Below are 21,688 nucleotides of genomic sequence, written 5' to 3' on the forward strand. Positions count from 1 at the left end.
GAAGGAGAAATCAAAATAGGATCAATAATATGTAGACTACAAGCCACATATAAGACACGAACTATATCCAATTAATAGAACTCAGTTGTCAAACAAAACTTGATATTTTCGAAGGACTTCAACTGTCATTTTTTTAATGTAAAAATTAAATTGTTCACAGAGTAAATGCAAAATGTAAAGATTGAAAACAAGAAGGTGATGATCACCATACTTCTGCATCATAATGTGCTTTGTTAAGTGTGTTATTCAAATACAAGAGCAGATCAGCGACGAACACTATTCAAAGTACTCATACATGCATAATTAATATGGATTGCGAACTTATTCTTAATAGTGACCTGTGGATGTCCTTCGTTACAAAACGACCTTAAACATTTAAAGCAAGCAATATACTAATTCGCAAAACCAATCTCCTGAGATCAATGCAGACGCCTGCAGATGGTGAACCCGTCGCCGATCGGTACCTGCGATATCTCGATGCGAGGATCGACAGCCAAGGACTTGTTCAGCTCGATCAAGGCGACCCTGTCGACCATCTCCTGCGGGGGCAGCCCACAATCCTCCTCCGGCCTTGCCACCGACCCTCCCCACAGAGTATTGTCGTAGGCAATCGCTCCTCCGACCCTGACGAGCTTCAGTAGTCTCTCGTGGTACTCGGCGTAGTTCGGCTTGTCGGCGTCAACAAACGCAAAGTCGTATAGATCCTCTTCCTTCGTCTTCAACAATTTTGGATTAAGACAGATAACAGATTGTAAGTGAGTGAGGTGAATGACGAACACCAAAGACAATTATGCAAGAATAATGATGAAAAGTGAAAAGATTGTGCTTTCTCCTGGCTTTCTATGTGTACATAATGTTGGTTTTGGAAGTGTGAGGTGAATGACGAACACCAAAGACAATTATGCAAGAATAATGATGAAAAGTGAAAAGATTGTGCTTTCTCCTGGCTTTCTATGTGTACATAATGTTGGTTTTGGAAGTGTGAAGACCGAAACCTAAAACCAAACTACGAGTCTGGAAATTCTCGGGCCGGTCGACCGATATTGTGACTCCGGTCGACCACAACGACTGTAGGAAAACAACCCATGAACTCACTCTGGCCGGTCGACCGAATCAAGATGGCGGTCAACCGAGAGTGGTCATCCGGTCGACCGAAGGTGATGGTCCGGTCGACCAAAAACGTTCACGAGAAGCTGATTACAAGAATGTGTTCTGGTCGGTCGACCGACACCCATGGTCCAGTCGACCGAAAGTCATTTTTCCAGTTTCCTAAACTGTTTGGGAAACTGTTTTGGGCTGGGATCTTATATATACCTAAACGATTTTAGGGTTATTAGAACACGAGAAAAAGAGGGATTTGAGAGGATTCTGTTGGATAGCAGGTTCCTAATATGTTTCTTAATCTGTTTTGGTAACAGATTATTAGGATTCCTAATCTGTTTTGTTTTTTATTTTAGAATTCCTAGTATGTTTATGATTTTAGGATTTCTATATATATGGAACAATTGGAAGAGAGAATTGAGAAGAAAATTAGGAATATTTGGAGCATAGAAAAGAGATATTTTATGAGCTATTGGTTAGGATTTTATTTGGAGAGAATTAGAGATTTGTTGGTGAGATTAATTGGTGAGTTTGAGTGATTTGTAATATCAGTTTGTATTCTTCTTCTCTATTAGTGAAAAACTCTATCCCCTTCTTGCCCCGTGGATGCAGGCAACTTGCCCAACCACGTTAAAATTGGTTGTTTGTGTTTGTGGCATTGATTTGGTTCGTTTGGCCTTCTCTCGACGTTCGTTTGATTTGATTTTTCGTAGCACGTTGGTTTGGTTGTTTGGCTTCCGCAACGCTCAACAGATTCTTTCAGAGAGATCTCAGAGAGATAAAAACCTATTTGTGGGTATTATAATCTTTTTCAATTAATCAAAAAATTGTGTGGTGTGGCTCCCGAGGACTTAGGCACGTTGCCGAACCTCGTTAAATCTGGTGTGTTCTTTCTTGTTTATCTTTTCTGTAATTTTTTTTATTTACAGTGATTTTCCTACTTGCTAAACTCTTAGCACAAGATCCGGAAGGGCACATGTTCGATTGATTGTTTCAAATCCTCAACAACTGGTATCAGAGCTTCGTTTAGAAGATTTGTGCAAGAACCATGGTAGAGGAAAGCAAATCAAAGATTGAAAACTTTGACGGATCAGACTTCGCCTACTAGAAGTCACAGATGGAAAATTATTTGTACCAGAAGGATCTTTACCGTCCGTTGATGGACAATGCTATATAAGGGAAAGAAGAAGGAGGAATCAGATGAGGAGTGGAAAATATTGGATAAGAAGGCTCTAGGGCAAATCCGGTTGTCGCTCGCCAAATCGGTCACCCATAATCTATTGAAGGAGAAGACGACAGTGGGGCTTATAAAAGCACTCACGAAGATGTACGAGCAACCGTCAGTCACAAATAATATGCATCTCGTCAAAACGCTCTTCAATCTCAAGATGGAAGAATGATGCTCCTTCACAATGTACCTCAGCGAGTTCAACACGATTGTTGATCAACTTATCTTAGTGGACATCATGTTTGATGACGAAGTGCATGCCCTGTTGATTTTATCGTAGTTACCTAATAGTTAGGCAGGTTGCGTGACCTCAGTCAGCAACTCAGCGGGGAAGGAGAAGTTGAAGCTGAGCGAGGTTGTTAGCATGATTCTATCCGAGGAGGTTAGAAGGAAATTGTTCGAATCATAAGTTTCAGATTCAGCCCTAAATCTCGAGCAGAGAGGCTGAAGCCAGAAGAAGGAAAACCAGAACAGGAATCGATCAAAGTCGAAGAAGAAGAGTTCGAACATGAATGTTAGGCCTATCAAATGGAAGTGTTTGAATTGCGACCAGAAGGGTCATATGTCTTCAGTCTGCAAAGCGCCAAAGAATGATGCGAATGAGCAGGAGGCTCATCTAATATATCTTGATCCTTGCTACGGACAACAATTCTGATTTATGGGTAATTGATTCAAGAGTCTCTTTCCATGCCACTGCTAATAGAAAGCTTCTTCATAACTATGTAGCAGGGTACTTTGGGAAAGTATACTTGGAGGATAACGAGCCTTGTAGTATTGTTGGAAGAGGCAACATACAGATTCAGATGAAGGGCTCTATGTGGAATCTAAAGAATGTCAGATACGTACCGAAGCTGAAGAGGAATATTGTTTCGGTTGGCCAGCTTAGAGCAAAAGGCTATGTTTTAATATTCACCGGAGATTCATGGAAAATCTCCAATGGTACTATAGTGGTTGCCCGTGGTAACAAAATAAGAACACTCTACCTTACTTCACATGCTAGTGACACCCTTGCAGTTACAACTAGCAAGGAGAGTGCAGATTTGTAGCACAATAGGCTGGGACACATGAGTGAGAAGGGTATAAAGATTCTACACTCACAGGAAAAGCTAACCGACATCGATTCTGTGGAAGTTGATGTTTGCAAGGACTGCATCTACGGGAAGAAGAAGAGGGTCAGCTTTCAGAAGGGTGGAAGGCCACCTAAAGCCCATAAGCTAGAGCTTGTTCATATAAATTTATGGGGTCCAGCTAACGTGTCTTCTCTTAGCAGTTCGGCGTACTATGTCACCTTTATCGACGATCACTCAAGGAAGGTGTGGGTATACTTCATGAAGCACAAGTCAGAGGTGTTCGATATCTTCAAGAAGTGGAAAATCATGATGGAGAACGAGATAGATTTGAATGTGAAGTGTCTAAGATCGGATAATGGTAGAGAATACGAGCTAGAGGAGTTCAAGAAGTTTTGTTCTCTGAATGAGATTCATTTGGAGATGACTACTCCAGGGACGCCGCAACAGAACGACGTTATAGAAAGGATAAACAGGACATTGATGGAGCGTGCGAGGAGTATACGTTTACATACAGGTCTACCTAAGATGTTTTGGGTGGACACAGTTAATACAATAGCTTATCTGATTAATTATGAGTCATCTGTTCTATTGGATTTTGGGATTCTAGAAGAGGTTTGGAGTGGCAAGAAGGTTAATCTTTCACACTTGCGAGTATTTGGCTGCATAGCATATGTTCATATCACTGACCAAGTTAGGGACAAGCTAGAAGCTAAGTCACAGAAGTGTACATTCATTGGATACGACATTGATGAGTTCGGGTATCGTTTGTGGCATGAGAAGAACATGAAGATCATTAGGAGCAAAGACATCATATTCAATGAGGAGGTGATGTACAATAACATAAATAATACCAAAGATAACCAAAGCAGTTAGAGCAGCATTACAGATGTAGGTAGATCCGAGAACATGGATTTAGAGGAACTTTCAGATAGGGGAGACCATGTCAGTTTTGACCAAAGAACGGAGGAGACTCCAGGTGCAGAGACTACTACCCAGGGCGTGGAGCTTAGGAGGTCATCCAGGGTACACAAACCAAATTCCAGATATCTCTCATCACTAGATAATTTGCTTTTGACAGATAGAGATGAATCTTAGTGCTATGAGGAGGCTATACAAGTTAGTGAATCTCAGTTGGTCGAACTCGTATTCAACCACCTCTTCAACCCGGATCTTAATTATCGGTTGCGACACGCCGGCCTCGGCAGTGAGACCGTTGGCTCCCACTGTGGTCGCCAGCTTGTTTGCGTCAAAAATCGTTATATTCATTGTATAACTCATTACAACTTCGATCGTTACAATAAGTTCAAAAAGATCGGTCTTTTTATAAGACCTTTACACAATGAAAATAAAAGATACAATTCTCGTTCAAACAAAACGCAGAGGACGTTTATCACCCGTTGCTTTGCATGGGATCTTTGCCTGTGCTGGGGTTTATCCATGGACGACCGTCGATCAGATCCGATTATTGAAAATTCAGCAGAGCTCCGCCTTCGCCGAGAAAGTATTTGATTTAAAGCACTGAGATCGACCAAGCGAAATCAGTAGCTCTTCTCGAGATCAAAACCAAGCCTGATCTCAAGGAAATAGGGGAAACGGGCATCGGATCTCTCGAACTCTCCTTCTTTATGCCGAAGAACTCGCCAAGATCTATCAACCCTCGCTGAAATTCGTGCTCCTTTGACTCCTTAATCCGGCAGCACCTCCTTCTCTTGATAATTAACCCCCCCTGTGAAATGAGCCCCCGAGCTCGTATTTATAGGCTTTGGTTGGGGGGGGGTTTCGGATAAGAACGGATGATTCCTCCTTATCTTTAGTTAATAACTGATTAACTATATTTGGGGATGATATCAAATCAGTTAGGATGCTCAGGAACCAACAAATCCCGAGAAAAACCGATTGAAAACAGCGAAAACTCATCCGGAGGTCGAAACTGCGCGCAGATCAGATCCGACCCGCGCCGGCACGGGTCAGTTGAGTCCGACCTGCGCCGGCGCGGGTCGGTTTGGTCCGTCCCGCGCGGCGCGCTGGGATTTTTGGTTTCGCTGATTTCTTGTGTTTTCCGGCTCTTCCGGGACTTGTGTTTTCCACCGTTTTACGTATTTGATCATCTTGTTGATTCGTATGCTCCGCGCGAGTTTGACCGACGCGCGTGATTTGACCGACGCGCACGAGTTGATTGTTGGGCGCGCGTTTGATTGATGCACGCGAGCTGATTGACGCATGCGAGCGGATTGATTTGACGCACGTGAACTGATTGATGCACGCGAGCTGAATGATGCGCGCGTGCTAACTGGCTGTTGGGCGCGTTTAGACGCTTTGAGTTGATTGACACGTGCGGGCCACTTGCCGTTTGCCGTTGTGGTGGTTCGTTGTCGTGTCATCAACGGTTCGCCGATTCGCTTCATGCACTTGTCGGCGTCGGATAATCCTCTTCGACTCGAATAATGACGTTCATCGCCTTCTCTTTGTCTTGAGCTGTATTCGGGGACTTATAGGTAATTTTTGACACCTACTGTAGGCTGTCTAAAAATCACAATAAATAGCTGATCCCCATCAAACACCGATGATGGAAGTTACAATCTGACGACTTCCAGAATGTTACAATTTGAAGACTTTCATGTAGATCGCTAAAGGTTATAATCTGACGACCTTCACGACAACTGATGGAAGCTCTAATCAAACAGCCTTCATAATCAACATCGAGAGTTACAATCTGACGACTCTCACATATCAGAGAACTAAAGCAAAGATTACAAAATGACAATCTTTGCAACGCTTCGACAGAAAGAGACTACAAATCGACGGTCTCTTCAAATCAAGCTGCGGAAGTCCTCCCCGCACACCAGCATCAAGACGCATCGCGTTCATAGCCACTAACGCAGCTCAACGCAGCTCATACCGCAGCTCAACGCAGCTCTAATCGCTGCTCAACGCAGCTCCAACCGCTGCTCAACGCAGCTCCAACCGCTGCCCAATGCAGCTCTATACCGCTGCTCAACGCAGCTCCAAGCGCTGCCCAACGCATCTCTATACCGCTGCCCAACGCATCTCTATACCGCTGCCCAACGCAGCTCCAACCGCTGCTCAACGCAGCTCCAACCGCTGCCCAACGCAGCTCCAAGCGCTGCCCAACGCAGCTCCAAGCACTGCCAGACGCAACTCTATACCGCTACCAAACGCAGCTTCACTCGCTGCCAAACGCAACTCTAACCGCCGTCAGACGCAGCTCGCAAACACTGCGTTCAAACGCAGATTTCATTCCAGAATACATGATTTGCGTTTGACTTGTTCAAACACGAGCTGAACGGTTCCAAAACCGTTTCCCACGATCTGAGGGGATCACAACTCCACTCAGGAGTGATTTAAGGAGCGGTTACATCCTATTAGCCCCACTTAGGAGCGAATTAAGGAGGTCTCCACTCAGGAGTGATTTAAGGAGCGGTTACATCCTATTAGCCCCACTTAGGAGCGAATTAAGGAGGTAGTTATACCCCTTAATCCCCTATAAATAACTGAAAATCAATTCAGTTCAGGTTCGGTCTGTTGGAACTTCTTGGCAGCGAAAAGAGGATTCTTCATCCTTCGGTTGGAGCTTTGGAGATCGGCAACAAGATCTTTTTTTATCCTTGGCTTATAACCGACTTTCGGTTAAATCAACTCTTTCATAGAGTTTTAAACTCGTTCAGAGTTCTCCACAACATCAAATCGTGAGGAGAAGACCACGTTCCAGTGAAACAAGACATCGGATCGTCAACGAGAAGCAAACTCGACGCGAGCATTCGAGGGAGGCATCTCATCGCCACCGTGAAGAACCCAAAATTAAACAAAGGAGAGAATCCAGATCATTCTCTTCTCTTTTGTAATCAGGAAATCCAATTGTAACTGAGATTAAATGAATACAAATCAATTTTCCTTCGTTTCTTTTACTGCAAATTTTCCACAAACACCTACACTATGAGGAGGCTATACAAGTTAGTGAATCTCAGTAGTAGGAGCAGGCAATGTAAGAAGAGATATATTCTCTCCATTCGGAAGAGACATGAGAGTTAGTAAAGGGATACCAACAGCGGGTCAAGCAAGAGGCGATGGAAGCAAAAGAAAGCAGAAGAGTGATGGAAGCAAGAGGTACAAATCCATATTAGTCGTGAAGGGATTCCAAGCGGAAAAGAGTGGATTATACAGAGATATTTTCCTCCGTTGTGAAGCTTACAACCATTAGAGTGGTATTGAGCTTAGTAGCTGCAGAAGATCTCTACCTTGAGCAGTTAAATGTGAAGACTGTTTTTTTTCATGGTGACTTGGATAAAGAAATCTACATGAAGTAACATGTTGGCTTCATTAAAAAAGGAAAGGAAGAGATGATGTGTAAACTCAAGAAGAGCTTGTACGGATTAAAATAGGCTCCGAGACAGTGGTACAAGAAGTTCAACAACTTCATGCAGAACAATGGCTATGGAAGATATAATTCAGATCATTGTTGCTACTTCAAGAGGGTCGAGTCCAGCTATATCATATTATTATTGTATGTTAATGACATGTTAGTTATAGGATCGTGTTTAGAAGAGATAAACAAATTAAAGAAGCAATTGGCGAATGAATTTGCTATGAAGGATCTGAGTGTAGCAAAGCAAATTCTTGGGATGTGAATCAGTAGAGATGAAGCTGAAGGGATGTTGAAGTTGAGTCAAGCTGAATACATCGAGAAGGTACTTCAGAGATTCAACATGGAGAATGCTAAGCCCGTCGACACACCCCTTGGAAGTCAATTTAAGTTATCTGAGGAGCAATCGTCCAAGACATATGCGGAGAAGGAGCACATGAGCAGAGTGCCGTATTCATCAGCCATTTGTAGTCTTATGTATGCGATAGTTTGCACGAGGCCGGATATCGCCCATGTAGTTGGAGTTATGAGCAGGTTTGCAAGCAATCCAGGGAAGCAATATTGGGAGGTTGTGAAGTAGATATTACGTTACTTGAGAGGGACTACGGATATGCCATTGTGTTTCAAGAGGAAGGAATTGGTACTGCGTGGATACGTGGATGCAGATTTCACCGATGATCATGATACGAGGCGAAGTATCACGGGATATGTTTATATCTTGGCGTCGATAGCAGTGAGCTGGATCTCACGTCTGCAGAAGATTGTAACATTGTCCACGACTGAGTCAGAGTATGTCGCAGTGACTGAAGCCAGCAAGGAGATGATTTGGTTGACCGGGTGCCTGGAAGAGTTGGGTTTGAAGCAGGGGAACAACATTCTTTATTGTGATAGCTAGAGTGCTATACATCTTGCCAAGAATCCAGTATATCATACCAGAAGGAAGCACATCGACGTACGTTACCACTTCATACGTTCGCTGATAGAGGATGACAAGTTACAGTTGGAGAAGATTTTGGGGAGCCAAAATCCTAGCGGATATGTTGACGAAAGCAGTGACTATCGACAAACTGGAGTTGTGCGCAACTTCAGTTGGCTTCATTCGTAGGAGTCGAAGGCGGAGCCACACTAGGAGGCTATGAAGCACGGATACTCCCCCCATGACCACGAATCCGTGTCTGACACGAATCGGACACGGATTCGTGCACGACACGTGCAAGACACGTGTCGGACACGGTCAAACCGTGTCCGACACGGGTCAACGGGTCAAAAGGGGGGGATACGGTCAACTGGGATAGGGGACACGGCTGAGATACGAAATTTATAAAAAAAAAATAACAAAACCCGTAACCGAAACCCAAACCCGTAACCAAAACCCCAAACCCGTAACCAAAAGCCCTAATTTTCACTTCTCACCTCACTCGAGACGCCGCCTCTCCAGCGATCGCAAGTCTCTCGTCGTCGATCTCCTCCACCCGAAGGTCCTCGTCGTTGATCTCCTCCACCCGAAGCCTCTCCTCGTCGATCTCCTCCACCCGACGCTCGTCTCCGTCGAACTCCTCCACCCGAAGCTCGTCGTCATCTATCTCCTCCACCCGAAGCTTCTCCTCGTCGATCTCCTCCACCCAAAGCTCGCCGTCGTCGATTAAGTCCACCCGAAGCTCGTCGTCGTCGCTGCTAGGTTCGTCCCGAAGCTCGCCGTCGTCGCTGCTAGGTTCGTCGTCGATCTCTGTCTTATCTTCGTCCCCCTCTCTCGCTGTCTCTCTCTGTCCAGCTTCCGTCCCTCTCTCTCTCTCTCTGTCTTATCTCCGTCCCCCCCTCTCTCTGTCTCTCTCTCTCTTTTAACTTTTTTTAAGACTTTTTTTTTTATTGCAGCTTTGTTCGACTGTTTGTGCTACTGTTGATTGGAGAGCAATTGAGCAAGTCACTGACCACTTTATTTGGTATTTTGTTTTTTTCAATTTCAATTTTAATTTTAATTTCAGTTTCAATTATAGTTTTAATTTCTTAACATATGAATATATTTTCCAATTTGTTAGTTAATAATTTGTTAGTCAATAATTATTTGTTAGTCAATAATTTGTTAGTCAATAATTATGTTAGTCAATAAATTATGTTAGTCAATAATTATTTGTGAACTATTTGTGCTACTGTTGATTGGTGAATAATTTGTTAGTCAATAATTTGTTAGTCAATAATTATGTTAGTCAATTAATTATGTTAGTCAATAATTATTTGTGAACTATTTGTGCTACTGTTGAGTGTTGATTGGTGAACTATTTGTTAGTCAATAACTATTTGTTAGTCAATAATTATGTTAGTCAATAAATTATTACACAAATGAATTATTTGTTAGGCAATGAATTATTACACAAATGAATTATTACACAAATGAATATACATATTTAATGAATAAATTATGAATATACATATCTAATGAATAAATTATGAATATACATATCTAATTATACATATTTGATTGATCCTTCATCCTTGCTCATTGTTGCTTAACTCTTAAGTATAATCTGTAAAAAGAAAAACAAAGTTAGTGAGCAACAACTTATCTTTTAGTATAATTAGAAAAGAGTTTAAAATAGAAATTATCATGCTAACTAATAAATTATGAATATGTAAATTTTTAATTGTTAGTCACTTAATTCTTGTTACTTGTTATTTGTTGTTTAATTAGTACTTGTTACTTGTTATTTGTTAGTCCTCTCCGATGTTTAATATTTAATTAATATTTGTTACTTGTTGTTTATAGCAATGGAAGCAGGAGGTAGTTCTTCTGGTGGTGTACAGTCTGCGATTGATGATCACACTCCTTTGTGGAAGTATGTCACAAAGTTGGAGAAGATGGGTAAAGGAGGGGGGAATTGGCAGTGGATGTGTAGTTATTGCAATGAAGTATTTACATCCTCCTACTCAAGGGTCAAAGCCCATCTAATGCGGATTAGTGGGCAAGGAATTAAAATGTGCAAATGTGTTAAGCCGCACAATTTGAGAGACATGCAAACTGATGCGGATCAAGCAGAAGCAAGGGTGAGGGCTTCTATGCCTAGGACAGTGACGCTGCCAGGTTCTTCAGCGTCAAGTGCAGTAGCAGGAAGTCAAAGCATGCCTTCTCGTCTAAGTGAGCCAAAGAGGAGGAGGGGAGTCACCACCGTTGAGTGTTGACATATGCCGCAAGCAATTCAATTGCCGGTTACAAGCCTCCGGGTTATAATTCTTTGAGGACCACTCTTTTGCAACGTGAGAAGGCTCACGTAGAGAGGTTGTTGGAACCCATCAGGTGCACATGGAAACAGAAGGGGGTCTCTATTTGTAGTGATGGCTGGGCAGATGCACAGAGGAGGCCACTGATAAATTTCATTGCGGTCTCAGACAACGGGCCAATGTTCTTGCACTGTGTGAATGCTGAGGGAGAGCAGAAGAATAAATATTTCATTGCAGAGAAGCTTGAAGCTTGCATTAGAGAGGTGGGGCCTCAAAATGTGATCCAAATCATTACTGATAATGCTTCGGCATGCAAGGCCGCAGGGGCAGTTGTGGAGGGCAAATTTCCACATATCTTCTGGACTCCATGTGTTGTTCACACCCTCAATCTTGCCCTTAAGAATATTTGTGCTGCGAAGAATACAGAGGCTAATGCAATTGCTTATGCAGAGTGCAGCTGGATTACAGAGGTATATGATGATGCTTTGATGATTAAGAACTTCATCATGAATCACTCAATGAGGCTGGCTATGTTCAATGAGCATTCGAAGATGAAGCTTCTTTCAATTGCTGATACTCGATTTGCTTCATGGATCATCATGCTAAAGAGGTTCACTGTGATCAAGAGAAGCCTCCAAGATATGGTTCTTAGCGACCGTTGGAGCTCGTACAGAGATGATGATGTGGGAAAAGCACAGTTTGTTAAGGAGAAAGTGCTTGATGATTTGTGGTGGGATAGGGTGGATTATATTATTGCTTTCACTGCTCCTATATATGATATGATTCGGCTCACCGATACCGACAAGCCCAGCCTTCATTTGGTATATGATATGTGAGATACAATGATTGAGAAGGTGAATGTTGTTATTTATAGACATGAGAGCAAAAGAGAAATGATCCCTCCTTATTTTATGATGTCGTATACAAGATCTTGAAGGATAGATGGAATAAGAGCAACACGCCACTTGAGTGCTTGGCGCACTCTTTGAATCCAAGGTAATAATTTAGATTATGTTATCAATTCATTATTTTTGATGTGATTATTTCTATTAATAATGTCTAATTCAATGTTAAATTTTAATAGATATTATCACGAGACATGGCTCAATGAGAATATCCATCGACAAGCACCCCATCAGGATCTTCAGAAAGGTCCAAGTTTTGAGTGATCCTTCATCCTTGCTCATTGTTGCTTAACTTCAAGTATAATCTGTAAAAAGAATTATTACACAAATGAATTATTACACAAATGAATATGCATATTTTGGCAGTTGTGTTGGAAAATTTTGAGTGATCCTTCATCCTTGCTCATTGTTGCTTAACTCTAAGTATAATTGGAGGCTGTATTGTTTGCTGATGATGAAGGCAATGAAGAAGTCACTGGACTAGCTTCCACTTCATCTTGATGTATTTTTTGTTTACAAACTTGTTATTTTGTGAAACTTGTTATGTTGTGATTTGATGGAATGAGTATGTACTCAAATTCCTTTTTGTTTACAAACTTGTTATTTTGTGATGGAATGAGTATGTACTCAAATTCCTTTTTGTTTACAAACTTGTTATTTTGTGATAGATTCATCATTTAGATTGTTAGTTGAATTTTATAAATTTTTCTATATATAATAATAATTAAAAAAAATCATCGCCGTATCCCCGTATCCTATTTTTTGGGATTTTGCCGTATCCCGTATCCGTGTCCGTGTCGTATCCGTGTCCCGTATCCGTATCCGTGCATCATAGATCATAAGTCATTAAATTGTGATTGATCCTAAGTGAAATTGATGAGCTAAGCTATTTCTTGGCCATTAATGCGAAATGCAACCTTTCTCTCTCATAATTCTCTTAAAGTTATACCCTACATATTCCTGTCGTCATCCTACTGATGCTGTAAGCTTTAAATTAAAGCTTTTGTCCCCCTTTTTTTTATTTTGTGATAGATTCATATTTTAGATTGTTAGTTGAATTTTATAAATTTTTCTATATATAATAATAATTAAAAAAAATCATCGCCGTATCCCCGTATCCTATTTTTTGGGATTTTGCCGTATCCCGTATCCGTGTCCGTGTCGTATCCGTGTCCCGTATCCGTATCCGTGCATCATAGCTAGGAGGATCGGTGGGATCGCCGAGTTGATGATGATTTAAGAATAGATTTATCCGAGGAGGAGAATATGCTTGCGAATATGGCAAGAGTTCGGGAGAGCTCGTTGATGGCGGTTTCCTCTCAAAGTGGGAGATTGTTTGTTTTGGAAGTGTGAAGACCAAAACTTGAAACAAAACTGCGAGTCTAGAAATTCTCGGATCGTTCGACCAACATGGTGACTCCGGTCGACCGCAACAACTATAGGAAAATAGCCCAGGAACTCACTCTGGCCGGTCGACCGAATCAAGATGGCGGTCGACCGAGAGTGTTCATCCAGTCGACCGAAAGTGATGATCCGGTAGATCAAAAACTTCCACGAGAAGCTGATTACAGGAAGGTGTTCTAGCCGGTCGACCGACACCCATGGTCCAGTCGCCCGAAAGTCATTTTTCCAGTTTCCTAAACTGTTTGGGAAACTGTTTTGAGCTGGGATCCTATATATACCTAAACGATTTTAGGGTTATTAAAACACGAGAAAAAGAAGATTTTGAGAGGATTCTTTCAGATAGATATCAGAGAGATAAAAACCTATTTGTGAGCATTGCAATCTTCTTCAATTAATCAAATAATTATGTGGTGTGGCTCCCGAGGACGTAGGCACGTTGCTGAACCTCGTTAAATTTGGTGTGTTCTTTCTTGTTTATCTTTCCTACAATTTATCTTTTATTTGCGATGATTTTCCTACTTGCTAAACTCTTAGCACAAGATCCGGAAGGGCACGGGTTCGATTGATTATTTCGAATCCCCAACACATAATTGCTACAAGGACTTGAGAGAAAATTGCTTTCTGTCCATTACTCTTGAACCCGTGCTATCTTTACTTTATATTTTGTTATTATTGCTTGTATTTTTGCTAATTTTATTTATATTTTTGTCACGTTGGTACCTAAACAAGCTATATGGTAAAGGTGTTCATAGATTTTAAGCCTAAACAAAACCTAAATATAATAATTTTTGAACTAAAAGTAACAAGAAATAAATTTTTTGAAAAAAAAAGTAACAAGTTTAAAACAATTTTGAATCGAACAGTGACAAGTTTACAGCAATTGATAACATGTTTAGCCCTTTTGAGTTTCGGTTCACTTTCTATTTATTTATTTATTTATTTTTCGTCTTCTTTTTTGTCAAACTAGAAGGCATGTTCACACAGAATTTGAATCCTCTCCGCTACCAAAAAGAAGTGTCCAATAAACAAAATGAAAATTATTGTCTACTCAAATTGTGGAGCATACCAATAGGCAATGGCAAAAATTTGAAATCATATATATGATGGATGTGTTAGGTCAGTACTTAAATAGTCTTCACCTTGAAAAGCATCGAGTTAATTTTGTCTTTGACCCTCAACACTGAAGCCCATTAATTGCTTTCAGCTTTTCTTCGACCCAATAACCCTCATCAATATTATTAGTAGCAAATTTAAGCACCAAGTAATTTATTAAGGATTTAAATGATTTCCATCAATAGAAATTTAGCGTGAATATTAATGCTTACCTCCCGAATCATTTCGTCAAGAACGGGAAGAGCTTCAGACTCAACGAAATTGATCTTGTGCTCAACTCCTGCTCTCTAAATAAAGGGTAATCCTATCTCATAAGCTGACTTATCAGGATCAATCGCCGTTACCTACAAAATAAAAACAAAAATAAAAATTGTTACGAGACTACAAACCAATTTTTCCTCTGAAAAAAATACCCTTATAATCAAAATTTGAAATAAAGTAAAAAAAAAAATTGCACCTTTCCATCATCTGGCAAAGCCAGAGCAGTAGCGAGAAGAGAATACCCCGTGAAAACCCCGATCTCTATTGTTTTCTTCGCGCTCATGAGCTTCAGCATCATGGACATGAGAAGCCCTTCTTCAGGGGGTACACTCATCCCAGCCCTGCAGCTCAAAATTAATAACGAGTCGAGAATAGTCCTATACTTTTATAATTCCTATAGGATGTATAGTCTGGTTTCATGCATGATATATAAAAAAAAAAAAGTAAAAAAAAGTCAAAAACATCAAATCAAGTTTCTTGCCTTGCGTCTTTCATGGTCTCCTCTCTCAGACCCTTGAGTTGTTCATGCTCTCTCGGACACACGCTTGTCTTCCATATGTACTACATAAAAAAAAAGGGAAAAATATATATATATATATAACAAACTAGCTATGGTTACCAGAAAAATAAGAAGAAAATAAAGAAGAGTAACCTCATAAAGAGCATCACTTTGGAGGAGGTTCTTCGAGAGAGATATCATAGGTAAACAAGTAGAAGTTTATAAAACTGGGATTATTAATTAGACATACCCATCATGTATCTTATAACTAATTGACAGAAGGGAAAAATCCAAGGATATCTTGGGGCGATTGCCACGAAACCCCCACATGCTCTGTTTTCCCATTAAACACCAAAAGCCTTGGTCACATAACCGCCAAAGTGATGAAAATGACCCTTACCAAGAAAAAGAATTTTTTTCTTCTCTTTTTGACCTGTTTTTTCTTTCTTTCTTTTCTTTTTGTTTTTTTTTTTTTTGCAAAGCAAGCCCTCACAATCTTTTAATATTTTCTTGTTTTTTGAAAAACCTATGAAAAAGGATTTTATTTTAGGCGTTAGGACATCTTCATCACTTCGGGATGGGCTAAATACCCATATTGGTATTTTAATTCAACCCCATTTGCCAAGAAGGTATTTTAAATAAAAAAATCGGCGTTAAGGCATTTTAATTGATTAAAATTACCAATTAGGTCCTTTTTCTCGTCGGCGACCACTTTTCCGGCGAGAACTCGTCACGTGCATTTTAATTCAACCGGTTTTCTGACGTGGCAGTGGCAGAAAGAATAAGAGTCGATGCATTTTAAAATCCCCAATTTCTAAAATTGGTAAAAAAAATTAGCGAAAAATTAGTGGAGAAATTACCGTATAAATAGAACATCTTTCTCTTGCATCGATCCATGGCCGCGCCGGCGGCAATCTAGTCTGCAGTGATCTTCGTCTTCTCACTCTCTTCTCTCCGAATTCCCATGGCGTTTTCTTCTAGAAGTTCCTGGAATCTGGGGTTTTGGCTGCTTCTGTTAGCGGTAAAGGTAAGATAATTGAGTTGGATCTGAGATCTGGAGTGAATGCGTGGAAGTTTGATCTTTATTTTGAAATTTTTAGGGTTCAGGTTGGTTCGTTTTGGACTTAAATTGTGATTAAGCCACATCAGCAGCTAAAACCGAGTCACATCAGCAAACCGAGCCACATCATCAGCTAAAACACAGATTAAGTCATCACGTGTCACGCACGTGACGAGTTCTCGCCGGAAAAGTGGTCGCCGACGAGAAAAAAGACCTAATTGGTAATTTTAATCAATTAAAATGCCTTAACGCCGATTTTTTTATTTAAAATACCTTCTTGGTAAATGGGGTTGAATTAAAATACCAATATGGGTATTTAGCCCTTCGGGATGTTAATGGATCATATGATTTTGTCTCGAGCAGAAAATCAGGGTGAGAGGGATCGTTGGGATTGTCTAAACATTATAGACTATTGTTATTATTAGTATTGAGAATGTTATAGTCTTGTTGTTATATCTACATACATAACATATCATAAGTAAGAATCGAACATGAAATGTAAGAGTAAATAAATAGAGAAGAGAAGAGATAGGGAAAAAGTGATCATCTCATTTTATTTATATTCATTTATCCATACACTTTGTAGTCCATGACATACATTATATAGATGGATAATAAGAAGACTAAAGGACATGGGCTAATGAAGAGTCACCTAATTAATTGTCCATATTCAAGTAATGTTCACATTCATCTTATCTTCTAGATTTCAACACTTCCCCTTGGACATTACTTCGTGATGTCAATGACTCGTTAAAAACCTCGCTAGAAAAAACCCAGTGGGAAAAAAAACTAGTCGAGGAAAAGAGTACATGACATACATATATTATTTCTGTTATATCAGTTGTCTCATTAAAAACCTTTCGCTAAGAAAAATCATGTAGGACAAAAACTTAGCAAAGGAAAAAAGAGAACAACTATAGATCTTCGAGATCCAAACTTGTGTTGCATTAGCTGTCTCGTTAAAAACCTTTGGCTAAGAAAACCCAGTGGGACAAAAACTTAGCTAAGGAAAAAAGAGTACAGCCACCGCCTTCGGGGTTTGATCTTCAGGATTATTCTGAAAAATAATTCGCTCCCCCTCAAGACAACAAACATTCAAGTCTATGCATACTGTGGTGGCCAAGCACGATACCATAAAATTAAAAGTTGATGTATTAAGGGATTTGGTGATCAAATCGTCTATATTGTCACTACTTAGAGCGAACTTATCTATGTTAATTTCATTATTAATTTCGAGCGCAAGTGGATAAAATTTTTCCACATTCATTTATGCAACACAAGTTACATTGTCCTTAGAAAAGACAGCGGGGGTAATATCCTCGTTTAATATGCCACACGATCATCGAATGTGTTTTATCAATGATTTAAACATTACACGTTCGCATGGGGCACATATAGAGGAACAATCTTTGAGCAACTAGCAAACGTTGTCTGCTTAATAGACCTCCAAAAAATAACAGTACCATTGCAGAAAAAACATAACCAGTCAGAGATTTGGCAATATAGGTATCAATCATATAACCAACATCAGAATAGCCCACCAATATCATATTTCAATTTCTTTTATAGAATAAACAAAGATCTCTTGAAGATACCAGAGGATATATTTAACATTATTTCAATATCTCCTTTCAGGAGATGCACTAATTCTTGCTAACAAGTGTAACACAAATGCAATATCAGGCATGGTATAATTTGTAAGATAAATAAGTGCTTCAATAGCACGCTCAAATACGGGACTTCGGGTCCTAAAATATCCTCGTTATCTTCTTTAGGTTTGTATGGGTCTTTATCCACTTCAAGAGATTTAACAACCATTGGTGTGCTAAGTTCATGAGATTTATTCATTTAAAATCTCTCCATGACCTTCTTCAGGTAGGTTGATTGGTATACCAATATTTCTTTAGGAACATGCTCGATCTGTAGGTCGAGACAATACTTGGTTTTTCCCAAATTTTTTCGTTTCAAACTCCGTCTTTAGGCATGAGCTAGCTTCTGTAAACTCCTTGTGCGTTCCAATAACATTTATATCATTAATATAGACTGAGATAATACAGAAGCCATTTTCGAATTTCTTTATAAACACACAAGGGCAGACATCTTTATTTGCATATCTCCTCTTCAGGAGGAACTCACTCAGTCGGTTATACCATATTCTACTCGACTGTTTCAAGTCGTATAACGACCTTTGTAATTTAATGCTATATATATTGCGATTCTCGTTTTCTCTCAATTCAGGAATTTTAAGTCCATCAGGGACTTTCATATAAAAATATTAGCGTCTAATGACACATATAAAAATATGGTCATGACGTACAAATACTGCATATATAAATTCATAGTTTTTGCCATAGGTATTAACTTGCAGAATATAATACAATCACTAATAGGAGAATATTTTACATCTAAATCGATGCCGGGTCTCTGCGTGAACCCATTGAGCTATGAATCTCGCTTTATATTGTAGGCATCGAAAATTGCCTATAGTTCTCCACAACCGGTTCAGTGTTAACGAGCGACGATGAACGTCACCATCCAATCCACATGAGCCTAATCGACGTCGACGAACGACTAAAGTGAATCGACGAGTTACATGAGCAGATAGGACTTCGGAATCACGAAGACCCGGACCAATCGGGAAGCCCGGCACTGTTCACAAAAAGGACAACGCCCTTCATGCCTCGACCACTCTACAGATAATCCAATCACCAGAGCGGGTCAAACTCTTCGTCGCACATCCAACGCACCCGGAATCACTCAAATCCGAATCCGGACGAAGAATATACAGGGGAAACAACTAATACACCTAAACGGAGTCCCGACGTGGCGAAACACCCCGGGGGTGTCTAGGAAAAGCCTAGACACCCCAGGGGTGTCTCGGCCAAGCCGTGTCTTGGCAACACCAAGACACCCCAGGGGTGTCTCGGCCAGGCCGAGACACCCATGGCCGAGACACCCCAAGGGTGTCTCGGCCATGGCCGAGACACCAGGGGGTGTCCACGCCCCCTAGTGGTCCCTAGACCCCCCTAGACCCCTCTAAACACTATAAATAGCCCCCTTGGGCCTTTGGAAAAGGGGGGATTTTTGGAGAGCTTGGCGAAGCCCTGCTGCAGCGAAGAGTGCCCGTGCGCTTCAACAAGGAGAGGAGAGTTCTTCATCAGAGCCTTCATCGCCCGTCATATCCTTAGTATTAGCCTTTAGCGTTAATACTAAGAAGAGCTAATACCTCGCTTTAGCCGAGGTATACGCTTATAGCTTCTAGATCTCACGCGGATCGACGAAGCTCTGCTTCTATATCCCCCCGCGGATAGACGAAGCTCTGTCCGATTTATCCGGATCAGAAAGTTTCTAGATCTCACGCGGATCAACGAAACTCTGTCCAATTTATCCGGACCAGATCTGAGTGCCCCGGTGGTCCACGGATATCAACATCCCCGTCACAGGCAAAAGACCCACGCAAGCAAGAGATGACAAACAGATCTTGCGTTTGTTTGAAAAGAGTTGTATCTATTTTGTTTTCATTGTGTACCGGTCTTATAAAAAGGCTATCTTTTTATTTCATTGTAACGATTGAAGTTGTAATGAATGCAGCAATGAATACAGCAACTTTTTCCGCAAACAGACTGGCGACCACAGTGGGAGCCAACGGCATCGCAACCGACGCCGTCGTGACGCAACCAGCACTCAAGATCGGGGTGAATGAAGAACACGAGCTCGATCAACAACGGTTCAAAGAAGGCCTCTCTTCCTCCTCCTCCAGATCCGCCTCTCCAAACGGGTACAGAAAGGTAACCTCTTTCATAAATGATTGCAGGTCCTTCGGTTCAAAAATCCAAGACCCCGTTGCCGCCTCTGCACTTGCACCACGCGACGTCCCCACGTCGTCCAACCTGGTCGAGATCGCAGATCCGGATTCCTCTTCCGCCGAGGAGATGACTTCTGAAGACGCTCCGGCATTATCAAAGAGAGCACGACAAAGACAGCGTCAACGTCTTGCTCGACAGCTGGCCGAGGCATTGGAGCCAATGGATGGGATCCGCTATAACATGGATCTAAAATCCAGGCAACGCCAGGAGCAACCACGGCAAACAACCAGCCCCTCCTCCGAAGAAGAAACGAACAAATGGGTTCAAGTCAAAAGAACCCGTTCTACTCTCGAGGAGCGAATCCAGAAGCGTCGCGCCTTGCGTGCGCATGCCCGAGCCCTAGTCCAAAAAGCACGAGAAATGCTAAAGGGAGAGGCAGTTAAGAGATCGCCGAAATCCGAACGAGTTTGGATGCCGAAGGCCAAATCGACGCCTAAGGTAAAAGCAGGTAATATTGCTCTCCAACCTTCGTCCATTTCAGGTCCCGAACCTTCGGTAAAGCCCCACCGCAGCGTGGATTTCCCCAAGTCTAGGAATCCTCTGAACAACCGTATCGATGCTCTACCCGAGAATCGAGGAAAAACGCTTGTCAAGGGAAGCTGGGGATCGCTGAAGGAGCTTCAAGCCAACATCCAGACTACCGTCGCACCCAGAACGCTGCAGTCAACAGCGAGCCGGAGGTGGTCGAAATCGTCATGGCCAACGCACCACCCAAGAATACTGGGGGTGGCCCCACTAAAATTAACAGCGCTGGGGGTGGACCCACCAGTGATGATAGCGCTGGGGGTGGACCCACCAGTAGTGACAACACTGGGGGTGGCCGTATGATTCCTCTCGAAACTTATCCAAAACAGGATATGGGTGAGGCCGAAAAGATAAAGGAGCTCGAAAGAAAAATCGAAGCCCTGATGTCTGTTCGGGAGGTGAAGAGGACCGGCATTCCGTGTCCTTACCCGAGAAAGTGGGATTCGATCCCGTATCCGGCGAAGTTCAACCTGATCAACTTCACGCCGTTCAACGGAAAGGGCTCGCCCACTCAACATCTGATCTACTTCAAGTCTCACTTGGGAGTAATCTCGGGCAACGAGCCTTTGATGGTTCGGTCATTCGTTGGCACCCTTCGCGGGCCTGCCTTCGATTGGTACCGCCGTCTCAAGCCCGGAAGCATCAACAGCTGGGAGGACTTGGAAGGCATGTTTCTCGCCCATTTCTTCGATGATGACACCGAGGTGTCGATCAGGACACTCTTCGACGAGAAACAAAAAGGCGGAGAGTCGGTGGATACCTTCATCAAACGCTTCCGCAATCAGGCAATGAACTGCAGGGATCCCGTCACGGAGGAATTCCTCTTGCAGACTTGTCAGAACAACTTGTCCATTGACATCTTGGACGTGATGGGAATAGAGCCGCTCAATACCTGGAAAGAGTTGAAGGCTCGAGGAGAACAAGCTGAACGCTTCATCAGAAGGCGGAAGGTCGAAAGAAACCAACCAATGGTTGACCCTCTGGATTCGGATCTCGTACCTCATGATGAAGAGGACGTACCTGCAGCAGTTATTGACGATGATCAAACGTCACAACAGCAGT

The 21,688-nt window shown here is 41.8% G+C and overlaps 1 pseudogene; it reads right to left on the reverse strand.

Moving 5' to 3' along the window:
• On the reverse strand, window positions 180-15,475 carry LOC109830126 (annotated as a pseudogene).

The sequence above is a fragment of the Asparagus officinalis genome, chromosome 2 (genome assembly GCF_001876935.1).
Source record: "Asparagus officinalis chromosome 2, Aspof.V1, whole genome shotgun sequence".
NCBI classification, from domain to species: Eukaryota; Viridiplantae; Streptophyta; class Magnoliopsida; order Asparagales; family Asparagaceae; genus Asparagus; species Asparagus officinalis.